The sequence below is a fragment of the Monodelphis domestica genome, chromosome 2, assembly GCF_027887165.1.
Source record: "Monodelphis domestica isolate mMonDom1 chromosome 2, mMonDom1.pri, whole genome shotgun sequence".
Lineage (NCBI taxonomy): Eukaryota > Metazoa > Chordata > Mammalia > Didelphimorphia > Didelphidae > Monodelphis > Monodelphis domestica.
The window spans coordinates 482,829,989-482,853,105 of record NC_077228.1 but is presented as its reverse complement, the minus strand read 5'-3'; the positions used below and the strand labels follow the sequence as shown (position 1 = coordinate 482,853,105).

At 39.7% G+C, this 23,117-nt stretch overlaps 1 protein-coding gene and 1 long non-coding RNA gene across 4 annotated transcripts in view; one reads left to right on the top strand and one right to left on the bottom strand.

Moving 5' to 3' along the window:
- CTTNBP2NL (CTTNBP2 N-terminal like) overlaps nt 1–22,195 on the bottom strand; it is a 74,284-nt gene extending 52,089 nt beyond the window's left edge. The window contains exon 1 of one of the 3 annotated variants that reach the window (XM_056819210.1): nt 22,048–22,195. The gene's annotated coding sequence lies outside the window, so the exon portion shown is untranslated. Of the gene's footprint in view, nt 1–21,918 lie in introns of all 3 variants that reach the window. The other 2 variants (XM_007485146.2, XM_001372916.3) reach the window with 2 other exon arrangements.
- Nucleotides 2,470–8,761, top strand: LOC130457510 (uncharacterized). The gene is made up of 2 exons (XR_008916773.1): nt 2,470–2,600; nt 8,247–8,761. It is a non-coding gene; the product is annotated as an uncharacterized LOC130457510 (long non-coding RNA).
- Nucleotides 22,196–23,117: the final 922 nt, after the last annotated feature.

The window sequence follows — 23,117 nt, the reverse complement described above, 5'->3', positions numbered from 1 at the left end:
TTTGTTAAGTATTTCTCAATTACACTTTAATCTGGTTCTAACAGTACCCAGGAGCTTTCTAAGGTGGGAGTTTGACACCCCTACTACTCTAGAATAAAGCCAGACAAATCAGAAACAGAGCTTCTGGTAAAAAGGAAGAAACACAATATAAAGAACCCAGGACTATTAAAATTAGGGGTTGGAAGGGTTCTGCTAATAGCTGGCTGTGTGATCTTGGACAAGTCTCCTCACTTTTCTGGGACTTTCCTCACTTCGTGGGGTGGATGAAGTGACAGTGACAAATGAAAGGGGCAAGGTAGAAGACTTCTGGCTAAGATGGCTACTGAATAGTCCCAACACCCTTGTTCTAGCAACCTAAAAAGACAATGGATGGAATGATTAAGAAATTCAATAAGCAATTTCAGTAGGAGATTGAACTACAGATTGAACCCAGAACTACACAAAAGTTAGATGGAAGTCCACGAGCATTAGGAAACAGTACCTTACAGAAAAGCCAAGAGCTCTGTTTAAGCAAACAAGCTGGAATCTTTCCAGTGTGTGGACCAGCTAAACTTTGTAGCCTCCAAGGTTCGATTATTGAAAGGCAAAAAGAATGGGACCTCCATAAGACAGGGAATGGGAGCAGTTTCAGGAATGTCTGCACTCTTGGCAGTGCTCACACTGGGACACTTCAAGCACATGCTTACTGAGATCCCTAGAGCTGACATTCTAATGGGGGAGAAGAAACAAGGATATTGGTCTTTTGAGAACCTTTATGTCTTCAAAAGGTATTGAGGGAGATATAAATAAGGAAACCAGAGCTCTGGGATGGGAATTGGTTCTATTGTTGGGATGTTAGGAATTTACAAGAAATATGCTTGTGTAGAATGGAAGGAGTTGGAACTTATTGCTTTTTCTCCCTTGTGGGAAGATATGGAAGAAGAGGTGTGGCACCAGGTGAACTTTATTCTTTATCTGAACCAAACAAAGGAAGGTTGAACAGGGAGGTTGAGTGAGGTGTGGAAACATACCAAATTCATCATGAAAATAGGGCAGGAATAGAGAATATGGGGGTCAATAAAAGAAGGGAGCAGTCATAAACAAAACAAACTTCCTGATCCTGAAAGGGATATTAAAAGGAGAAAAGAAAATAGATGGAAATTTAGAGTGTTCCCCATCAACTAGGAAATAGTTGAACAAATTGTGGGCTGCGCACATAATGTAATAAAGTATTACAGTGCTTTAGGAATATGAAAGAGAACCCAAGGGAGTATGATCCAGTGATGAAAGAGTGAAGTGAATGAAACTTGGAGAACAATTTCTACAATAGCAATAGCACTGTAAAGAAAAACAGCTTTCAAAGACTTAGCTATGATCAAAACAATGAATGATAAGCCACATCTCCAGAATACCTCTGATTGATAAAGCATGTTACCTTTCTGCTAACAGAGTACTAACAGTCAAGGTGTGGAGGGAGACATACATTTTGGATATGATGAGGCTTGGATTTGTTTTGCTTGGCCATGATTATTTGTTTTAAGGGTTTTCTACCTTCTTTCTGTTTTTAATTGGTTGGGGTGAAGAACAAAGAATACTAGTAATGGTGATGCCCACTCTTCCTCCCCAAAAAAGAAAAAAAAACTGAAGGCCACTGAAATATTTTTTTTAATTTCATAAATCCATTGAAGAGGAGAGGAAGTTCAGAAGGAAGAACAAACAAGGATGGTTTTGACAGTAACAAGTTGAATCTATTATATATTAAAAAAACAAACAAACACAAAAGGCACAAGAAAAAAGATATTCATGAATTCATAAGCCTCTTTGAATTGTATTCTGTATATAGAAATGCTCATTTTTTAGAGTTAAGTTCAGAATTTTAAAAAAAGTAAATAAAAAAGAAAAGAAAAGGTATTCAAGTCGTATTTTCCTTTTTTTACTACCAAGGAGAGAAAAGGTTTTTGAATTTGCAAGAAAAAATGAACAGGGAATTAAAACCCAAGATAAGTGAGGAGAGCACCTATAAAACAGAATGTTCAATCAACAGCTTTGGTTGGATATATCCCTAGAGTACTGAGAGAACTGACAGGTAATTGCTGAGCCATAGTCAGTGATCTTAGAAAGACTGGGCAAGCCATCTGACCTCTTAGCCTCAGTTTCTTTATCTATAAAATGAAGATAATAACATTTACCTTACAGAGTTGTGAGGATTGAATGAGATAACAAGTTGTAAAGTGCTTCACAAACTTTTGCACAATATAAAAATGCAGCTGGGGAGAAGTATAAATATTCTCCTGATTTTCAAGAGGAAAAAGAAAGTACATTTTCAGGGTATAGGCTAGTGGTCTGGATTTCATTTTCTAATCAAATTATTAAAGGGGTAGTTTTAGAGCACTTAGAAAAGGTAGGGGAGATTACTTTTAGCCAGTGTGGGTTCATTAAGCACAAGTCATGCCTTTCAATTTCTTTCTTTTTTTTTCTTGTCAAGGCTCCTAGATCTGGGGAATGTTTTAGACTCAGCAGTTCTGGATTTCAGCATAGTATATGATAAAGTCTGGCATACTATGGACTCTTTGTGGGACAGTATTTGGAAAAGGATGAAAGACTAGCTTCAGAGAATGGTGGTAAGTCAATTGATGTCAGTCTCAAAGACCTCTGTCCTTGGTCCTTCTCTAATCAACTTTTAAAAATTAATGACTTGGATGGAGGCACAGAGCAAATTTGCAGATGTCATAAACTTGGGAATTGTGACAAGGAAATCACTTTTAAAAGACTGATATATATTAATTTAAGGTCGCCAAGGAATTCAGCTATGTAATTCCTAAATGAAAACTCAAGTCAGCAGTCAACCTTTTTTGGAGTTTAATTACAATAGGAGTAAGAAAGGAATTAGAGAGAGAGAGAGAGAGAAAAAGGGAGAGAAGGGAATAGGGCTTAAATACCCCTTCTGTTTAGGCTGGGCCAAAAGGCCCAAGCCCTTAGATAGCTGGGGCAAAGAAAAGAGATCAGTCCCTATTACTCACGTGAACAAAATGGAGAAACAGTCTCAGAGGCCCCCCACCTTCAGCTTCCTCCAGAGCAAGCTTCTCAGAGCACACTGCCATCACTCCGACCAACTCCTCAACCCCCCCCTCGAGTCTTCAGACCCCCCTATCCTTAAGGAAACCATCCAAGTTCCCTCCCCTCAGTCCTCACATCTACCAATCACCTGTCCATCAATTTCCCTGTGCCAATGGAGGCTCTAGCTTAACCCAGGACCGCCCAGAGGTCTCTGGCTTTTGCACATGTCTGTTGAAGGTCATATTTTCAAATAATTAAATCTTTGCTCCTTTGCTACAGCCCTTTCTAAATCCTGTTAACCTGAGTAGGGTAGAGATTGGAATAATTAAATTTTGATCTAGGCTGCAGCCCTTACTCAATCCTGTTAGGACTGAATAGGGTGGAGATTGATTCCAAGTATCTCCATTGTATCAATTCTAAAATCAATCATGACTCAAAGAAATTCCTGTTCTATGCTTAAGCATAGGTCAAAGTCCTTTCCATTGTTCAGCAAAAGGTTTCTGTCCTAAAGTAATCTTAAGAAGGGTAGAGAAGGAACCTCCCATGCCAATGGGGTTCACATTCCAATAGTCAAGACCCACTATCAATAGGAAATTTTTCAAGTATGAAATTTCCCAATGGTGAAATTTCCAACATTTATAAGTCTAAGAAATTTTGAGGTTTACAGAATGGTAACTAATATTTTGAATGGCAGAATTGTGGTCCAGAGAAAGTAATAAGCCATAACAACAGACTGAATCTAAGAAGATGAAATTTAATGGGAATAAGTACAAAATCTTAATCTTGTGATAGAGGTCTAATTCAAGGACTTGAATGACAGTCTGGAAAGTTGCAGAGGAGTCTCATCCACAATGGGGGAGGGGTTCAAAGGATTAGAATCTGGAGGGAGGAAGAGATACTAAGAGTGGAAACCATTTCTCTCTCTCTCTCTCTCTCTCTCTCTCTCTCTCTCTCTCTCTCTCTCTCTCTCTCTCTCTCTCTCTCTCTCTCTCTCTCTCTCTCTCTCTTTGAAACAAGATCTCTCACAGCTCATTGACACCCTGGGTCTGGACATTGCTCTGCTGTGACAAGACCAGAGGCCAGGCTGGCAGACATGGGTCTTTCAACTTTATTGGGAGAGAAGGAAAATTTAGAAAGACAGGGACCTCCTTTCTCCTCTTTCCTCTAGAGTCTGGACCCTAACCCTTCAGACATTTTCCTGTTTTACTCCTGACAATAATTGTTAGAATAAAGATTGTCATTTATCCTCAAAAGACTTCAGTGTGAGTGAAGAAACAGTCACAGTGGAAGAGGGAGAGAGCTGATTTCTCTCTTTCCCCAAGGGAAGAAGTTCATCTACAAGACAGTTAATAGAGGGGAGTAAAAAGCAGGTTTAGTGAGGAGACTCCATTCTTTCTCTCTTCCACCATAAACACCCAAACCAACCCTTTAATACAATCTTAATTTAAAAAGCAAACAAAAGGATCTTGAGGTTTTGGAGGAGAGAAGTTCAATATGAATCAAAAGTGTTGCATGGCAGCCAAGAAAACTAACGTGATCTTAGATTGCTTTTATTTATTTTAATTTTTATTATAGTTTTATTTTCAAGATTACAGGTATCTACAATTTTAAAAATCATTTCTGACATTTTGAAATCCATGTTCACTCTTTCCTTCCCTATTCTTGCCCTTCCCTGAAATAGCAGATAATATGATATAGGTTATACATGTGCTATCATGCAATACATATTTCTATATTCAACAGATTGCTTTTTAAAGAACAGCATTCAGAAAGAGGGAGGGGCTAGTCCACTTGTGCTCTTCCCTAGCTAACTCACATATGGAATACTGCATTACATTTGATTTATGTTTATTAAGAATATATTTTGTGGAAGGTGCTGTGCAAGGTATGAGGGACAAAGACACAAACAATAACAGTGTGTAACACCCCCCACCTGGAATTTATTTATTGGGGAGATGACAAAATGTGAAAAATGTGGGCGGAAAAGTATAATACAAGAAAAATTGAGGGCCTTGGGTGAAGGGAAGGAATCAGAAAAAGCTTCAAAGAGTTGGTGGTACCTAAGTTGACCCTTGAAAAAAGACAAGGGAAAATGCTCTAAATCATGAGTACTTAAGAAAAATGTAAATTAAAACAATTCTGAGGTCTCACTTCATATCTTGGCAAAATTTATAAAAAAGGAAACCAACAAATGCTAGACAGGCTATGGGGAAACAGATACTTTAATACATCACTGATGGAGTGGTGAACTCATCCAACTAGTCTGGAAACCAATGTGGGACATTTCCCCAAAAGCTATTAAAACTTTGCAAACAATCCAGCAATGTCACTATTATGTCTAGACCCCACAGAGATCAAAGCAAGAGGAAAAAGAATCATATATACACACACATATATACATACACATATATATGTAAGCAGCTCTTTTTATGGTGGTAAAGAACTAGAATCCAAAGTGGGGGTGGGGTACAATAATTGGGAAATAGCTGAACAAGTTGTGGCAAATGAATATGATACAATACTATTATGTTGTAAGAAAAGATGAAAGGGTATGATTTCAGAGAAATCTGGGAAAATGTATATGGAATGATGCAGACTGAAGTAAGAAGAAACTAAATACTCTCTATAATAGCAATAACACTGTAAAGACAAACAACTTTGAATCACTTAAGAACACAGATCAACACAATCACCAACCATTATTCCAGAGTTCTCAGGATGAAACATACCACCCACATGTCCTGATAGATTCAGTATAGATTAAGACATTTTTTTGGACATGGCTAAGGTTGAGTATACATATCTATAACAGAGGTTCTATTTTTCTTGTTTTCTCAATGGGGAAAGCAAGGGAAAAGAAAGTCTGAAAGAGAGAGAAGAATTTTTGTTTGGAAAAAATGTATATGTATATATGAAATCTAAATAAAAAAAGAAGACAAGGATCTTGAAAAGTAAGATAAAGTCTATTTTTAAGCATGGGGAGTATCTTGTGTGAATGTGTAAGGGCAAGAGGTGGAATACTGAATTCAAGAACAATTAGCACACTAGTTTGGCTGTAACAGAATTTTGAAGAATAGTAAGAAGTAAGGATGGAAAGGAAGATGGAAGCCTGATTATGGAGGGTCTTAAATTCTGGGCTAAGTTAATTAAAATTTTATTCTCTAGGCCATAGGGAGATCCTGAAAATTGTTGAGCAGGGGAGTGATATAATCAAGCCTATGTGGTAGGAAGATTATTTTGGCTACTGTCAGCCACAGTCTCAAATGAGGTAATATTTATAAATCACTTAGGGTAGGGCCTTGTACCTAATGGTTGTTCTTCCTACTCAAAGAGGACCAAAATGACATTAGCGGAGCATAAATTGGATTTCAGCAAGGCAGAGTTGCACAAAGTTGTCAGCCTCTCTTCCAAAGTCATCCAAGTCTGATGGCAAGACAAAAGTGAAGACAACTGACCATGGTGCGGGATACAGTGGATGATCTTGGCATCTAATCAATACACAGCACTGGCTTCTATCACCTTCGTGGCTGTGGGAACAAACTATTCTCATCTATCCCTCCCACTAGGGGAAATCTTCACATGCCTGGGGAAGACACCCCACTAACTTGAGGCCTGTCAGAGACCCTCAATGCATTCTAGCCCACCTGACAAGCTGTGTGGCCACTGCATATGCTACAGCTTCTCGGAGCCACAGGGGAAAGCTGAGAGGCAGGTGGACCCTAAAGAGGGTTCGACAAACCCTCATCCCATAGGTGCTAGTCTTCCCTGAACACCTCATACATCCATGTAGCCAGCGCTTAATAAATGCTTGTTCCCTTCTCTCTCCTGCCTCTATGTGGAAGAAAGACTGGAGAAAGGAGATTGGAGGCAGAGAAATTGCTTACAAGGACATCCTAGTGTGTCAGTGGAAGATGAGGATGGTTTGAATGAGACAGAAGCTGTGTGAGTGCAACCAAGGGAACGGGTAGGAGAGGTGTTATATAAGAAGATTTGACAAATGTTAGATACATGTTAGCAGTGAGTGATACGTTAATGAAAAGTTAAAGTGATGTTGGGCTTATTTAGTTGTAGCAAAATTTCCAAAGTGAAGGAGGTACAATACGCTTGTATTCTGTTCTAGTATCTGAAATAATACATGCAGCCAGTTCGCTGAATAACTGGAAGATGTCCAGAGGACGGTAGGATGGTAAGCAGGAGAGTGAAGGGACTCAAAACCTACATGAGCTAGAGCTGGAAGTACCTGGTTCAAACTGGCCTTAGACACTTCCTAGCTCTGTGATTGTTCTTCTGTTGTGGAACCAATACTTAGTATACGTTCTAAGAAGGAAGATAAGGTTTTTAAAAAAACAAAATATTACATGAGTACTTGATGAAAGAACTGTGTATTTTTAGCCTGAAGAAGAGTAGACCAGGGAAAGAGCATACACGATCAGAGTTGTCAAAGGGATAAAGATTAAGACTTCTGCTGCTTTCATCTAAAGATCAGAAATAAAATCAGTGAGTGGAAAAAATAAGAATACAGATTTTGATTCAACAATTAGAACTGTCCAGGGGGCAGCTGGGTGAATTGAGCTCAGTGAATTGAGAGTCAGGCATAGAGATGGGAGGTCCTAGGTTCAAATGTGGTCTCAGATATTTCCTAGATGGGTGACCCTGGGCAAGTCACTTAACTTGGATTGCCTAACCCGTACCACTCTTCTGCCTTGGAGCCAATATACAGTATTGATTCTAAGACGGAAGGTAAGGGTTAAAAAAAAAAAAGAATTGTCTACAATGGTGATGGTTTAGTGCAGGGTAGTGACTTACCTGTCCCCTGATTCTTTAATTCAAGACTATATAAGTACCTGTTAAGGGTGCTATAGAAAGGATGCATAGTTTGTACTACATGGCTCCTTATGTCTTGTAGAGTTGTAAGATTTGATGAAGAAATAGTTTATAATTCTAAAGGCTAATAATCATCTCATGAATTTGTTGCCTGAATGCATTGCCCTAGTCTATGGTATGTTTGTAATATAGCTATAGCTATACTTGTCCTCATATATTTCCATAATAAAACTACCTACATAAATAAAAAAAAAGAAGTAACTCTATTTCAATACCTCACGATATTATATCCAATTATGGGCTAAGTATGAAAACCTCAGTTTGAGTTCTCTACAAGCAGTTTCTAAAAATGAGCTTTAATAGCATGCCATTCTTTCTACTTACAGGCCTACCTCCCACCAAGCCAGGGCCAACAGCTAGACTGTAGAAGTATCTTCTAAAGTATGTCTCAAGCTGGGGGTTGTGACATCTTGAGGATTGTCGAGTCCTACACACCAGGAGGAATAGCACTACGGTACTCCGAGAACTACAACAGCTGCCTTCATTGTGGACAATTCTGCTATGATAATTCCTCTCTTCAGCCTTTTGTATTTTCTCATTCATTCATTCATTCAACAAACATTGACTAAAGTGCCTTTAGTGTGTATCAAGCAAGTACTAAGCCAGCGGGGAAGCTAACAGATTTTAAAATAGATTTAATTTAATTCAAGAAATACTTATCAAGCAAGGTTGTGTGAGCAAGCCACTGTGTTAGGCCTTAGGGATACAAGTACCAAAAGGAAACAGTCCCAGCCTGAAGAGATTCTTCAGTGGGAATGGGAAGGAGACAATACAACCTAGACATAAGTAAATAGAAAGTGCATCCAAGTCAATAAAAACAAAGCCATTTCATGAAAATAAAGTACTAGTAACTTTTGGGGGTGGGGAGGTGGTCCAGGAAGAGATACCACCTGAGTTGTGTCTCTGAAGTAGAGAAAGGAAAGGAATGGATTTTAGACATGAACCATTTAAGTAAAGGTACAGAGATCAGAGCTGAATGTCATGGGGGTGTTCACAGCTGGGAGGACAGAGAAATGTGTGAAGAGAAGCAAAAAGAAATAAGATTGGAAAGGTGGGTGGAATCCAGACTGGGGAAAGCTCTAAATGGCAGGCGGGGTATTTTATATTTTATCCTAGAGGCAACAGAGAGCCATTGTAGATCATTTAAATGGATAATGAAATGTCTGCAGGAAGGAAGAGAGGGACAGAGAGGCTCAGACTTCTCTGATTGTTAGTTTTCTTATCTATAAAATAAAGGGGTTGGATTAGATGACCACTGAGATTCCTTCCAGCTCTAAGTCTAGAATCCCGTGATCTGTCTCTTTAGGAATATCCATTTAACAGCTCTATGGAAGTTGGATCAGAAAGGGAGGACGGAGACTGGAAGCAGGGAGAGCAATGAGAAGACTATCTCAATAGTCCAAAGGAAACACATGACAAAAGTAGAGGCTCTAAGAGTATAAAGAAGGGGATGGATGTGAGAGATGTGGTAGAGAGAGAATAGGCAAACATTTATTAAGTAACTCTGTCCCATGCACTGGGCTAAATGCTGAGGATACAAAGACATAAACAAAGTAGTTTCTGTCCCCAAGGAGTTTTTAACCTATAGGGAACACAATACATATGTATCTGTGCACATACACATGTCTATTCAAAATGAATACAAGTTTATTTTTGTGAGGAAGGTTCTAGAAATTTCAGAGTGGAAAAGGGGAAGATGGGTGGACAGTGGGTCAGGAGAGGGGGCTAAGTTTAGTCTTGAAAGAAAACAGGTATTTTAAGAGGTGGAGATAAAGAGGGAGTACATTCCAGGCATAGGGGATAGTCTCTGCAAAGGCTAAGAGATGAGAGATTAAATGCTGTGTTAGGAACTGCAAAGAGTCCCATTTGTCTGGGCTGTAGAATTTATGAAGGGGTGTAAGATATAGTAAGAAAGCCTGGAAAGATAAGTTGGAGCCAGAATGCAAAGTAAATGCTAAACACAGAAGTATGTATTTGCTTCTCGGGCAACAAGGTGGTCACCCACTGGTATTGATTGGGTAGGGGAATTACATGGGCAGTAAGGTCTGTGCTTTAGAGAAATCACTTTGAGGAAACTGGAGATGAGGCTAGGAAAATGGAAGAGTAAAAAATGATGGTGTCCTGAGAAGAAAATTGGAAACTTTAAAAAGTGATAGAAGTGATAAGAAACATCATGGGCCTTGCTTTGATCATTCTAAGTTCGAGATGCCTAGGGGATACGCAGCCAGAGATGTCCAGCAGGAAGTTGGGAATATGGGACTGAAGTGCAAGAAACACTTTATGCCTGGATAGATAGATTTGGGGGTCACTGGCACAGAGAGAATCCTTGGGCGATGATGAAATCCCCAAGGTAGAGCATGTAGAGAGGGAAGTAAATCAAGTTTAGAGGGATAACAAGCTCTCCATGCTCCTCTGACATGTCATCACAGACATTTTAGTTCTTCCTCCCTGAATGGCACTTTGACTACATTCATTCTATTATTGGCTTGTTCCTTTTATGTTCCATAGGAGATAATATGAAGGCCTAGCTCTGAGTGAGGTGTTGACTTCCCATGACAGGCTTACTGATCTGCTCTGTTTCAGATGGAGTTTGGGCAGCAAAAAAGGAAACACCCCAAACAACTGCAATGGTTAGGTACAGGAGGGTGTGACAGGGTGGAGAACAGGTAAGATTATATGTCTGTGTGTAGTATCTGGGTGTGTATGTCTAGAGAAACACAGGGTTTCCCTCCCTACCTTCTTCTCCCCATGTCTCTCCACTAACTAGTGGCTAGTGAGAAGAAAAAGCTTTGAGAGCTATCCTAGAAGGAATTATAGATTTTACAAAGTTTAAAAGTAACTCAGGAAAACCTACAAAGATCTAGAAATAATTTTTCTCTAATTTAGATCTTTCAAAAGCATAATTGCCTCTTGTTATTATAGAGACTAAATCAGATAATTAATAGATTTCTCCTTCCAGAATAGTTCAGTTCAATCCTTAGCACATTCATATAAACTTAGGAAAGTCATTCTTGGGTTATAATTGCCTAAGTTGAGACCAAGAACATATAATAAGTATTTATCATTAGTGATTGAAAAGGGTGCAAGATGTAGGAAAAGCCAATTCACTCAAAAACTAAACATTTTCCCAGGACGCAGGAAAAACTGTCACAGCCTCTTTAATGAACAACTCCAAACAATGAATGCTTCTAAAAATCTGAAACAGTCATTATCTGCCTATTTATTATAAAACATAAATTTTAGCAGTTAAATTTTTTTCTACTTGAAAACTAGGATAACAAAAAGAAAAGGGTAATCTTATTAATTTGTGAACAGTATGAAACCTTAGACATCATGAACGCTGACCCAAGTAGTATATTGCTCTGCTTAATAATTGGTTAGAGCTGGTTGTTTTAAGTACTAACAACAATCTCAGAGTAGAGAGGGGTAATCCCTATGCAGGAGACTAAAATCTCAAAACCTCTCTAAACTGATGACTAACTGACACCAATTGGACCTCCAGTTCAATCAAAGGAAATACTCCTTGGGGAAAAAGGACCACTTGTCACCTATAGACTAGGAAAGCTGGCAAGTGAAGCATCGATGCACCTTGGTTGAGGTTGGGAATGGAGACACAAGGGGCAGCATATGACAATAAAGCCAAATTATTATGACTATCTCCACCACTACCTTTCCTTGGAACCCACAGGGAGATAGCCAAGTGCCTTGGGAACAGCAGTGACCCCAAAACCATGGGTCTAGCTTCCAGGCCCAGCCCTGAGGCCATCATTTGGGTGAAACAATCACTGTAGAGAAGCTGCCTTGACATCCACTAATACCAACTGCTGACCAACTTTCCTCTGTTGGGCACATAAACCCAGGAGCACTGGGAGAGGCACCATCCCTTAAATCACTGGTCTTGTTACCAGCCCAGGTCCTACAGCCATCATCCTGGGAAGTGGCACTCACTGAACTGCTGTCTGGTATCTGCTTACATAGTGATGCAGCCATACCTACTTAAGACTCAGAAAAGGAAAGTCCTTGCCACCAAAATCCTTGGCACTGTGAAATGGTTTAATATCAGAAACTGATATGATTTTAACAGCTGGAATGGTACTAAGGAAGAGGTTGCAATCTGCTTTGCTGTTGTCCCCTTAAGTCTGCTGAATCTTTCTTTCCATGTTATTGGCAGTAGCTGTGTCTTCTTCCTCCAAAGAATGTTTTATCTTTTAGAGCAGGGACTGACTTACTTTTCTGTTTGAATCCCTAGCATTTAGCCCAGTACTTTCTTTGCACATAAGTGCTTTTTCATTCACATATTCATTTGTGCTGTTGAGACAATTAGATAAAATGCCATATAAATAATTTTTATCCTATTTATTTTAATATTTATTATCATTTATTATTTTATATTTATAAATATTATTATATTTATTATCATAATCATCACTACTACACTCAAAAGGTCTGAGATATTTTGCCTATTTAACATTTCCTGGATCTTGATATGGGTTATTTGGATATTTATGGGCAAGACATCATATTACTCCCCAAATGGCACCCCTTACCTCCCTTTCTGATTCAACCCCAAGTCACCCCTTAAGTTCTGCTTTGAAGATATCTACTTAGCTATCTGTTTACCCTTGAAAGAGACCACAGTAGAGGAATACCAATAGTTAAATTGTAGGAATGGTTGTTAATGATCATAGTATTTAGGATAATAAGCAACAATCCTAGTTTTTTTAAAAAATAACTATTCTTTGATTCTTAACATAATGCCATGAGGAAGAGTTGACGATTTTCCACAGGTGACAAAGCTTATAAAAGCTACAGTAAAAGAACTGAAACCCAGGCCTCTTGACTCTAAAGCCAAATTCTTTTCACCACTAGGTGTTGTTTCGCCAGTTCTGATTACCTTCATAAAGTTTCATTTGTCTTTATCCAGTTCAAATTAAATCAGCCATATACAACTAGACCAATTTGTTATAAAAATTCAACTGGACTTCTGTTTCCTGAATTTAAGACTTTCTTAAATAAAGGTGCTGTGATTTGTGAAACATCCTGTAAGCACAATAAGTAAATAAAATAGAACATATAAAATGATTTTAGATGCTTTTTATTTCCAGTATTTATTTCCAGATCCATGATCCATGATTCTAAAGGCAGTTTGGAATACAAAAGACCTTCCAATCCTAATATAGCATGAAGTCACTGTTTCTACCAAGATCTTTATAATAAGGTCTAAGATCCTTATAAGGATCAATATTCAAACTGTGAAGACTCACCTCATAACTATTCAGGAAGTCTAAAAAGTGGTCAAGTATGGAATGAGAAGATCATTCCTTCCCCCACCCCACCCCCTTGGCAACCTAAGACAAAGGGAAACTTTGTGGCATGGTGTGGTAGTGTTACCTTATAATCTGGTTACAGGGCACTAAAGGTAACAAATTCATATTCCTCTTTGTGTAAATGACCAGCATTAAAACTTCTATTTACTGAAATAACCAAGACTTCTCCTGAAGACTACTCTGACCTTTAGTTTTAGCTTGGTTGTTTTGGGAAGCTTCAGAACTTTGAAAAGAGAAGGGGAAAGAACAGGATAAAGGAAAGGAGGAAAGAAGTCAGGTTTTTAAGAAAGATAGTTGGGAAAAGCTTTACCAAATGGTAAAACTTTTCAGTGGACTGGTGTTAGCTAGCATTTAGCAAACACTAATCTAGTCTAAACCCAATCTAAAATACAAGTTCCTTTGCCAATATCCCCAAAGTGGTACCTTCTACCTTCTGCTTGAAGAACGCTGGTGGTAGGAACTGAAGGTCTACTAAGGCAACCCATTCCATTTTTTGGCCTACTTTGATTGTTAGGAAGTTCCTCCTTATATTAATTTTTTTCTCTCCATGTAACTGCCACCCATGTGGTTTTAAGGGAAAGAACCTAGTACATTCCTGGAAAAAGACTTGAAAAAATTTAGGGATGTTGCCAAACACAGTGACTGTATTTTCAAATCCTGGACACAGGAGTTACAAAAGGATTTTCCTTTTTTGGGTAACACCATATCCAATCTACCTTAAAAAAAAAAAAGGGAGGGGGGCAATTGTTCAGGTTTATATTAGTATACAGAAATGTAGTCTTTCTGAGCTCTTAAAAACTGAATGTTGCCAATGATCACACAACTGGACTTTATATGCATATAAAACTAGACAAACAAAATGGTGCTTTTAAAAAATGTAAGTATTTTTGTAATCATAACCATTTCAATCTGTGATTCTCTATATTTTAGTTTAATTTTTTTATCTGTATATTTTTAGCTCATGATGACTAGATTCAGTTAGTTACTATTTGCCAAAATATTGGAACTTTTAGGAGTATTTCCATGGTTTAGTAAAGAATATTTGAAACCAGCACTATCCCAGGAAATCCAGGCAGTATGTTCACACAATCATATACACAGATCACCAATGGTTTAAATATTTTACAAGATATTAGAGAAGAGAAATGGCTCTTTTCTATGTCAGCCTTCTGTTTCTTTTGCACACAATGACAAGTCTGTCTTTCAGATGAATTTGTATGATTTTTAAATCAAGTCATAAATAATGACTGAGAAAGAGCTGAGATAATCCTGGAAAATCTATTTTACAATATACCAAGTGTATAATAAATGTAAGAAGAAAAGTTTACTTTTTCTTAACTGTTAACATCTCAAAATTCAATTCAATAAACATTTATTAAGTATCTACTGTGTACAGGCACAGTGCTAAGTCTTGAGGATACAAAAAGAAGCAAAAGACAGCCCCTGCCCTCAAGGAGTTTAGAGTCTAATGGGGGAAACAACATCCAAACAAATGTATACAAATCAAGTTATGTAAAAACAGCAAATATTTAACAGAAGGATGGCTCTGGAATTAAGAATGGTTGGAGGTTTCTTGTAAAAAGTGGGATTTTAGTTGTAAGACTCTCCCTCCCCATAATCTGAACTGATGCTCTAAATGGGAAATGATGATTATCTGATCATTAAAAATGAACAAATATTTCTTGAGTATCTACTATGCTGAAGACAATGTGCTAAGAATTTTGGGAGATGCAAATATGTATAAGGCAATACTTGTCTCAGAATGTTTACTATAAGACAAGGCATATTCAAATCAATTCAATAAAGATTTATTTTATTAAATGATTACCAAATGCAAGGCTCTATGCTGGGTATTGAAGACACAAAAATTAGAACCCACACAACCCAGCTGCTTCTCTCATGAGGTTCTGTGTAGTCTTCCCTGATTCCCTCAGTTGAAAGTATTTCCTCTTGGATGTCCATCAACTGGGGAATGGCTAAACAAGTTGTGGTATATATTGGTGATGGAATACTATTGTGCTCTAAGAAATGATAAGCAGGATGATTTCAAAAAAGCCGGAAATATCTGCAGGAACTGATGAGTGAAATGAGCAGAATTGGGAGAACATTATATACAGTAACAGCAATATTGTATGATGATCCACTATGAAAACTTTGCTACTCTTAGCAATGAATTATCTGGGATAATCCTAATAGACTTGTGACAGGGAATGCTATCCACCTCCAGAGAAAGAACTGTTGGGAGTCAGATGGATGTGGATCAAAGAATATTATCTTTTACATTAGTGTATTTATGGTTTTATTTGGAGGGTTTGGTAATGTAAGAATGTGCTCTTATAACCAATATGGAAGTGTTTTGCATGATAATTAAATGTGTTCCCTCTTTTGTCCCAATTCAATAAAAAAAAAAACCCAACCACTTACTAGGTAAATACAGGTATTTCTTCCACAAGTTAGGGACCCGGCACCCCAGTGACTGGAAAATCTGCATAAAATTTTTTGGTCTTCCATTTGTACAGAGAAGTCTGAATTTTTCTTTTTCTCTTATAGGATGTTTATAGAAAAGAAATTTTGTATATTTATGGTATTAAAAAATAAAATATATTGATATTGTTCAATACCATACATATTTTTAATACATTTCTGAGTTACAAATTTTTTCTGTGTTGTTGGCTAGGTTTTGTATGTGGCCTATGGCTGCTTCCACAACACTTGCCCCCAAATTCCCATTTAATTTCTCATGATGACCTGAGAGATATTGAAAACTCAAAAAGGAAAGTAGTGATATGGAAGGGATACTTGTACTATGTAGAAAATCTTGTACTTACTGTCTTGTAGTGTCAACACCCCAACTCTCCCAATAAGTCTTTTTTCATTCTTATATTTCTGGAACCTAGCAACATTTCTTACACATCACTGATATATAATAAACATGTGTGTGTACACATGTGTATGAAAGGGAAAATAGGTACACGAGTAATAGTAATACAAGTTAAAATTATTACATACATGGGAATATTCATATGTATTGGCATGAAAGATACATGTAGCATAGGTGGAAAGATGAGCTTGTTGGTCAAACAAGGCTTCATGGTGAAGTTGGGGAAAGATCCCTGTCCATGGAGTTGTTGGACAGGCAGAGCAAAAGTACATTGGCAGAAGCAAGGACAAGATAAAGGAATTCAATTCAATAAGCATGTATTAACCCTCTTCCCTAAGTGAGGGTCACAGTGCTAGCCTCTGGAAATGCCTACCTAGGAAAAAAATAAACAAAACCCCCAAACAAGTCCATGTCCTTGAGGCACCTATTTAAGGGGGGGGGAGGGAAGGGGAGGAAAAGCGTCAAAAAGGACAAAAATGTAATATCAAGTACACTGAGGAGGGAGGGTATATTCTTCAGGTGGGCTGAATCACTACATAAAAACTGCTATTATAAAGCCAGGATACATGCTAAGTGTCAGGTAGAGAGAACAAGCAAAGAGAAGTAAATGGGATTGAGAGAAAACATTGGAAATATAGTTGTGGCTGGATTGTGGGGGGTCCTGAATGCCAGAGTAAAGCGTTTAGACTTTATCCTGTGGGCAATGAGGCGCCACAGAAGGTGTTTTGAGCAAAGGAATGAAATGATGAAAGCAGGGTTTTAGACTGATTAGTCTGGCAGCTTCCCGGTGTGTGTGTATGTTGGGCAAAGGGGTATGTGTGTGTGTGAGTGAGTGGGGGCAGACCTGATAGAGCAAGAGAGGCCACTGAAATAGTTCTCCAATGAGATGATAAGGCCCTGAACTAGTTCACCTCGTTCCCCTCCCATTCATTAGCTCCCTCTCTACTATATCCACAGGAGAACCTAAGGGCACCAGCAATCAACCTGGGCATACTCAAGGTTAAGAAGATTTTGCTTTGTACTTTGAATCTGAAAAACCAAGCTGGCCATCCATTCATAAAGATCATATAGTTTTCATTCTGTTCCTTGAACTGTTTCTCTCATCTCACATACTCCAACCAACAGTGCCTTTCTGAGTATTGGCAACTCCCAAGCCCCTAGTTTAGGATGAAGGTGCTAGGCTCAGGACCAAAGTCTGGAACTGGAAGAATTGCCTTGAAGATAACCCTCTTCTCAAGCAAAAACATGGACTGTCAATCAGACTGTATTTGCTTTAGATTTAGCAGAAAAGGAGACTGGGAAAGGACTTGAATTTACTATAAAGCTCAAGTGGCTTACCAAGTGGGGCTTAGTCAAGCCTGACTGCTCTGGGTTTCTAACCAAAGAATTAGATAATTAAAGCCTAGTTATAAAACTAAGATGTGGGAGTTTGGGAGGTACAAGTGGGAGAAAAAAGATAAGAACAGCAGGCCAAGATTCCTTCTTCCACAATAGAAAAGAATTTATTTTTAAAAAGTCCTCAAGCCAAAATTAATTACAAAACCCCAAAACAAACCTAATAAAACTTCTCAGAATCAAATATTTTACAGCTGATTGTCTTCTAAGGTCCTAATAGAATGTAATAGACTAGACTAGACTAGACACACATATGGAAGATGTTGTTTTTAGTTATCTCCCCTTTGTCATCTTGGCTTATAATCACTGATATATGTAAAAAAGCAAGTTAATCATTTTTCCTTCTAGGTTTTTAACTCCTCTTTTCTAAGTGTCTAAAGACAAAGACTGGAATATTTATAGTTAAGCCCTCCATTACCAAGCCTTAATTCATATGCAAACTGACAAATAAGCCAATTTTAAAATGGGATACTTTTGAACTGGAACCTATCCAGTCAGCATCAAATCTTCAGGAAACAGGAACAAATGTGCTTTTAAAACAGGCTGACAAGGCATTTCTGGGGTCAGCTTTCATAGATAGCTCTACTTTCCTTTAGAAAGAAATCTGTGCTCCTTGTGTCATGCTATGATCACCAATCAGTCCAATGGCAATGCCTAGATGTGTTACTCTGCTCAATCAGAAAAGCCAGGATTTTCACAAAATGAATTCCAATTCTGCTCTGCAAATTAACTGGCAGTACTACAAACTTGATTCAGCCAAGCTTATTGCAAGCTGAGCATGTCCGAACCTCTGCAGATTAGCCTGTGTGTGAACGAGAATCTATTCTAGTCAGAAATTCAACTATTCTTCTACGAAAACCCTTCAATCATGAGGGCTATTATGAAAGTTTGAGAACCAATTCGAAGATCCATTAAAACAAAACAAAAAACCCAGTAACCTGTTAAAAGCAGAATATCCAGGACCATTCTTGAGTAATAAAATAAGCAAAGACATTCAATTTCTGAAGTACTTTTCTAAATTCACATTCACATCAGATTCTTAGAAAGTGAAAGGAAACTGAAATGTACTGACTACAATTTGTTAAATCTGGTCCAGGTCCTGAAAGGTGCAATTACATTCAGTTTTTTTTAAAAAATGAGAAAAATGAAAAAAATTCTTGTGGAAACATCTATCACAGGGAGTTGAACAAGTTCCTTCAGGCAGACCAGATAAAGAAAGTAAAGGTAAATGTGGTTAAAAAAGAGGTGTGGATTATTTATAGTACCATGATAAGCCTGGTCTTATCAAAGAATTATCTTTGTTAAGTCTACACTAGGGTGACAGCTTCACAATCTTGCTCTGAGATCCAAAAAACACAAAATGCCTGTTTTTTAATTATTCTGTCAAAAAATACGATAGCATGATAGGCATGTTAATTAATTTCTTTGATTTTATGTCTCCTCTGAACTTTATTTTCTATTCTGCATCTTGAGAAGCCTGACCATTCCCTTTTAGTTTCTGGAGCTCTGGTTGAGGCACCCATGTGTTAGTTCTCCAAATACTTTGCTGTGTACATGGTAAACTCTCCAGAATGCTTCCAACCCGCCTCAGTTCTTTTTGGTCTTCCAAATGACGTCTGGAAATGTTCTTTTTTAAATCCTTACCTTCTGTTTTAGAATCAATACAGTGTTTTGGTTCTAAGGCAGAAGAATGGTAAGGGCTAGGCAATGAGGATTAAGTGACTTGTCCAGGGTCACCCAACTAGTAAGTGTCTGAGGCTAAATTTGAACTTTAGGACCTCCCATCTCTAGGCTTGGCTTTCAATCCACTGAGCTACCCAGCTGCCCCCTCCAATTTGCCTTTTATGTAACATGTGTGTACCTAGTTCTTTGCATGATATCTTCCCCTTAGATTGTGAGTGCTAGTAGAAACTTTCTTCCATCTTAGAATCAATACTATGTGTTGGTTCCAAGGCAGAAGAGCTGCTAGCCAATGGTGGTTAAGTGACTTGCCCAGGGTCACACAGCTGGGAAGTGTCTGAGGCCAGATTTGAACCTAGGACCTCCTGTCTCCAGGCCTGGCTCACAATCCACTGATCCACCCAGCTATCCCCGAAATGATCTTTTAAAAGATCTATTGTGGATGACTTGAAGGCTCCAGATGTACAATTCACAAATCATTACCCTAAAGGAAGTTTGAAATATACTTTGCAATTGGAATTACCTTCCTTTATATCTTGGACTTTGCACTAGTACCTAGTTGTGTAACATGAGGCAAGTTACTTAACTTCTCTGTGCCTCAGTTTCCTCATCATTAAAATGGAGATAATAATTGCACCTACTCCACCAGGTTGTAAAGTGGGTCAAATGAGATAAGATCAGCAGAGTCCCTTGCAAGTCTTAAGGCACCATATAATTGCTAGCTATTATTATTAGCACATAGTAGGTACTTAATAATGTTTATTGACGTGACCTGGAAGAAAAGCAAATAGTTAATATCCACTGCAAATATACAGCTTCTGAGATGGTCATTCTAAGCATTCTGTTATACTTAATACTGCTTACTCCAACAGTACACCAGCATTAAAGGTGTCTTACAAGTGAGAATTAAGGAAGTAATATTAAAATGTATGATGAACTTTTATGTATGCTAAGTATAACCTCACTGAATGTTCATTCACAATCCTATGGCATTCATGCTGAGCCAAATTCCAAAATATCATATAATTTAGATAAATTTGAGTGAGTGGAAAGCAGTGGATTTGTAGTCTGAAGGTTGAGTCTTGACTCTACCACTCATCAACTATGTTAGTTTATAGGGAGGTCACTGCAGCATACTGACCCTCAAATTTCCTCATCTGTTGTACTACATGATCTCTAAGGATCCTCCCACCACTAAGAGGAAAGGAAATAAGGGTTGGCTGGGTGGCACAGTGCAGAACTTGAAGTCAAGAAGACAAATACAGAAAACATTCCTCCAGACACTAGATGTGTGACCCTGAGCAAATCTCATCTCTGTCTGCCTCAGCTTCCTCAATTGTAACTTAGGGATAATAATAATAATAATAATAATAATAATAATAATACCTTTCTTCCAGATTGTTGTGGGGAATCAAATGAGATATTTGCAAATTGCTTAGCAGGGTGCCTGGCACTGAGTAGGCGCTTAATAAATAAAAACGTGTTTCCTTTATGAATGTATACTCAGAACGTCCTTTAGCTTAGTTACGGCTGTGGCTTCAGCAGGTTACCTTGCCATTACAATCTTGGTCAGCAATTGCTATTCCGGTAACAACCAAACTACAAATTGCCTATCTACTAATATTTTCAACTATAGAAAAGACCTACAGCACATAATAGGGGGTGTGGACTGGGAAGAAAAGAACCAAAGGCCATTAAATCAGATTAATCATAAACTCACAGACAACTGGACCAGGATTTTCTAGAAACACTTCCTGCCTTTTGTTTCAAGATTTACACCTTCAAGGTTATTCAAGTCTCCCGTAGCAACCCACAAACCTTCGGTCTCACGACTAATGGTTCTTATTTACATTTCTATAGAGCATCATTACGATTATTCATTGCCTGTTTATACCCAACACACACAGTCAAGTTCATCAATTAGCCAACTCAAGCAGCAACAGAACTCTAGAAATAGAGGTAGTCTCGAGTTCCCAAGGGAAATTCATGGAGGGAGCAGGGGTCGGGTTGGAAGACAGAAGCAAACCATACAAACCCAGACCCAAAGGACCAACTTGGGTTCCCTCAAAAGACAGAATGGAGGAAAACAGCTCTAAAGCTTGGGAGACCCCATTTGGACAATACATCTAGATGGGATTCCCCCAGTGTTCAGCTTCTGCCAGCTGAGAGAGAAGGAAACCGAGGGCTTTCGCCTCGTGTTAGAAGAGAAAGGTTCAGGGGGCAGGTTCTATGGGGGAGTGGGCAAGGGCAGGGGATGGGAAATGGGCTGGAATGGAGACGGGGAGGCTTTTTCCATTTAAGGATGCAGGTGGGTGTGAGGGAACGGCTGTAAATGGGGAGGGGGGCAGGCAGAGAAGCATTAGGAGGAGCTCGGAGGGTGGGACTCGAGCTCCCCTCCCAGTCCAGGCGAGCTGGGGCAGGTGGCCCAGAGGGGGGAGGGGGCTGTCCGGCCCGAAGGGGGCGGGGGCGACATGGGTAAAGGGGGAGCCCCTCTCCAAAGGGAGGGATTGAAGGGAGGGGTCCCTGCAGAAGATGGGGGGCACGGAGAAATGGGTCCATTGCTGAACAAGAGCTGGGGCGGACCCGGGGATCCCCTCAAGGGTTGGGGCGCCGCCTCCTCCGGGAATGGGGGGCGCGGGCAGAGGAGGAGGGGCCCCGCCCCCTCGGGGGCTGGAGCGATGGGGGCTGGGGAGGGGGCGGCAGTCGCACCCTCACCTTTCTCTGGAGACCCCGGTCTCCCCGCAGTCCCTGAGCGCCCGGCCCAGCGGCTCCTACCTCTCCCCGGCGCTCCGGGCTCCACTCCCCGCCGCCTCCGCCTCCCGCTCCCCATCCACAGTCCCTCACCTCCCCTCCTACTCTCCTGCCGGTCCGCGCCTTGACAGCCGTCTGAGCCAATCGTCACCTCAAACTCTCAGCTCGTAGACCAATCCACGCCGGAGGGAGGCGGGGCTTCTCCAATGTCATTCAGGCTCCTCCCGGGGCCCCAAGATCCCTTTTGTTTGGGGAGAGCCGGGTTGGGATTGAGTTTGCGTCACTTCCTGCGGGAAGAACCCTCCTCCCTGCCTGGCGCGCGAGTCTGTGCTCGCGCCCCGATATGCCTGGCCTCTGTCCCTGCTCTCCCGCTCGCACTGCCCGCTGTCAGGCGTGCATCCTCTTTCCTGGTGCTCGTCCGAGTTGCACTTTTGCTCCGTGTTATTTAGGTTTTAGAATTTGTATTCCATCATCCGATTCGCTAACATCTTCTCTGATTTGTAACCTCGTTCTAGCACCCGTTTTAAAACTGGGAAAATCCCTCTTTGACCTTGGCTGCCCCAACGGAGGGTGTTTCGGGAATGGGAACCGGGAAATTACGGAGTTATGTCTTGTCTGGGACGCGACTCCGCATGTAGCAATGGGATAGTGATGGAAACAGGTCTCTGGGATAATCTTGCGGCGCTGTCTTCCATAATCTAGTAGAACGCAAAATCCTTGAGGGCAAAGAAAATGTTTTTTTTTTTTTGGGGGGGGGAAGTCTTCTCAGGGCCTAGCACACAATAGTTATTGATCAGAAGCCTATTATATCCTGGCACTGTGCTAATTACTGGGGATGCAAAGAAAGTTTTTAAAAAAAGACTCTCCTTGCCCCCTAGGAGCCCACAATCTAAGGGGATCGCGTAGAAAACATGCAAATAGTTATGCGAACCAATATGCCTATATGTATATATACATATCCTATGATAAACGGGAGATAATCAACAGAGGAAAGATCTTAGAATTAAGAGCAATTGGGTAAGGCTTCTTGTAAGAAGGTGGCATTTTAGCTGGAACTTGAAGGAAGCCAGGGAAGCCCAAGAGGCATAGATGAGGAGGAAGAGCATTCTAGGGATATGAGACAGTCTGGGAAAACGCTTAGAGCTAAGGGATGGAGTGTCTTG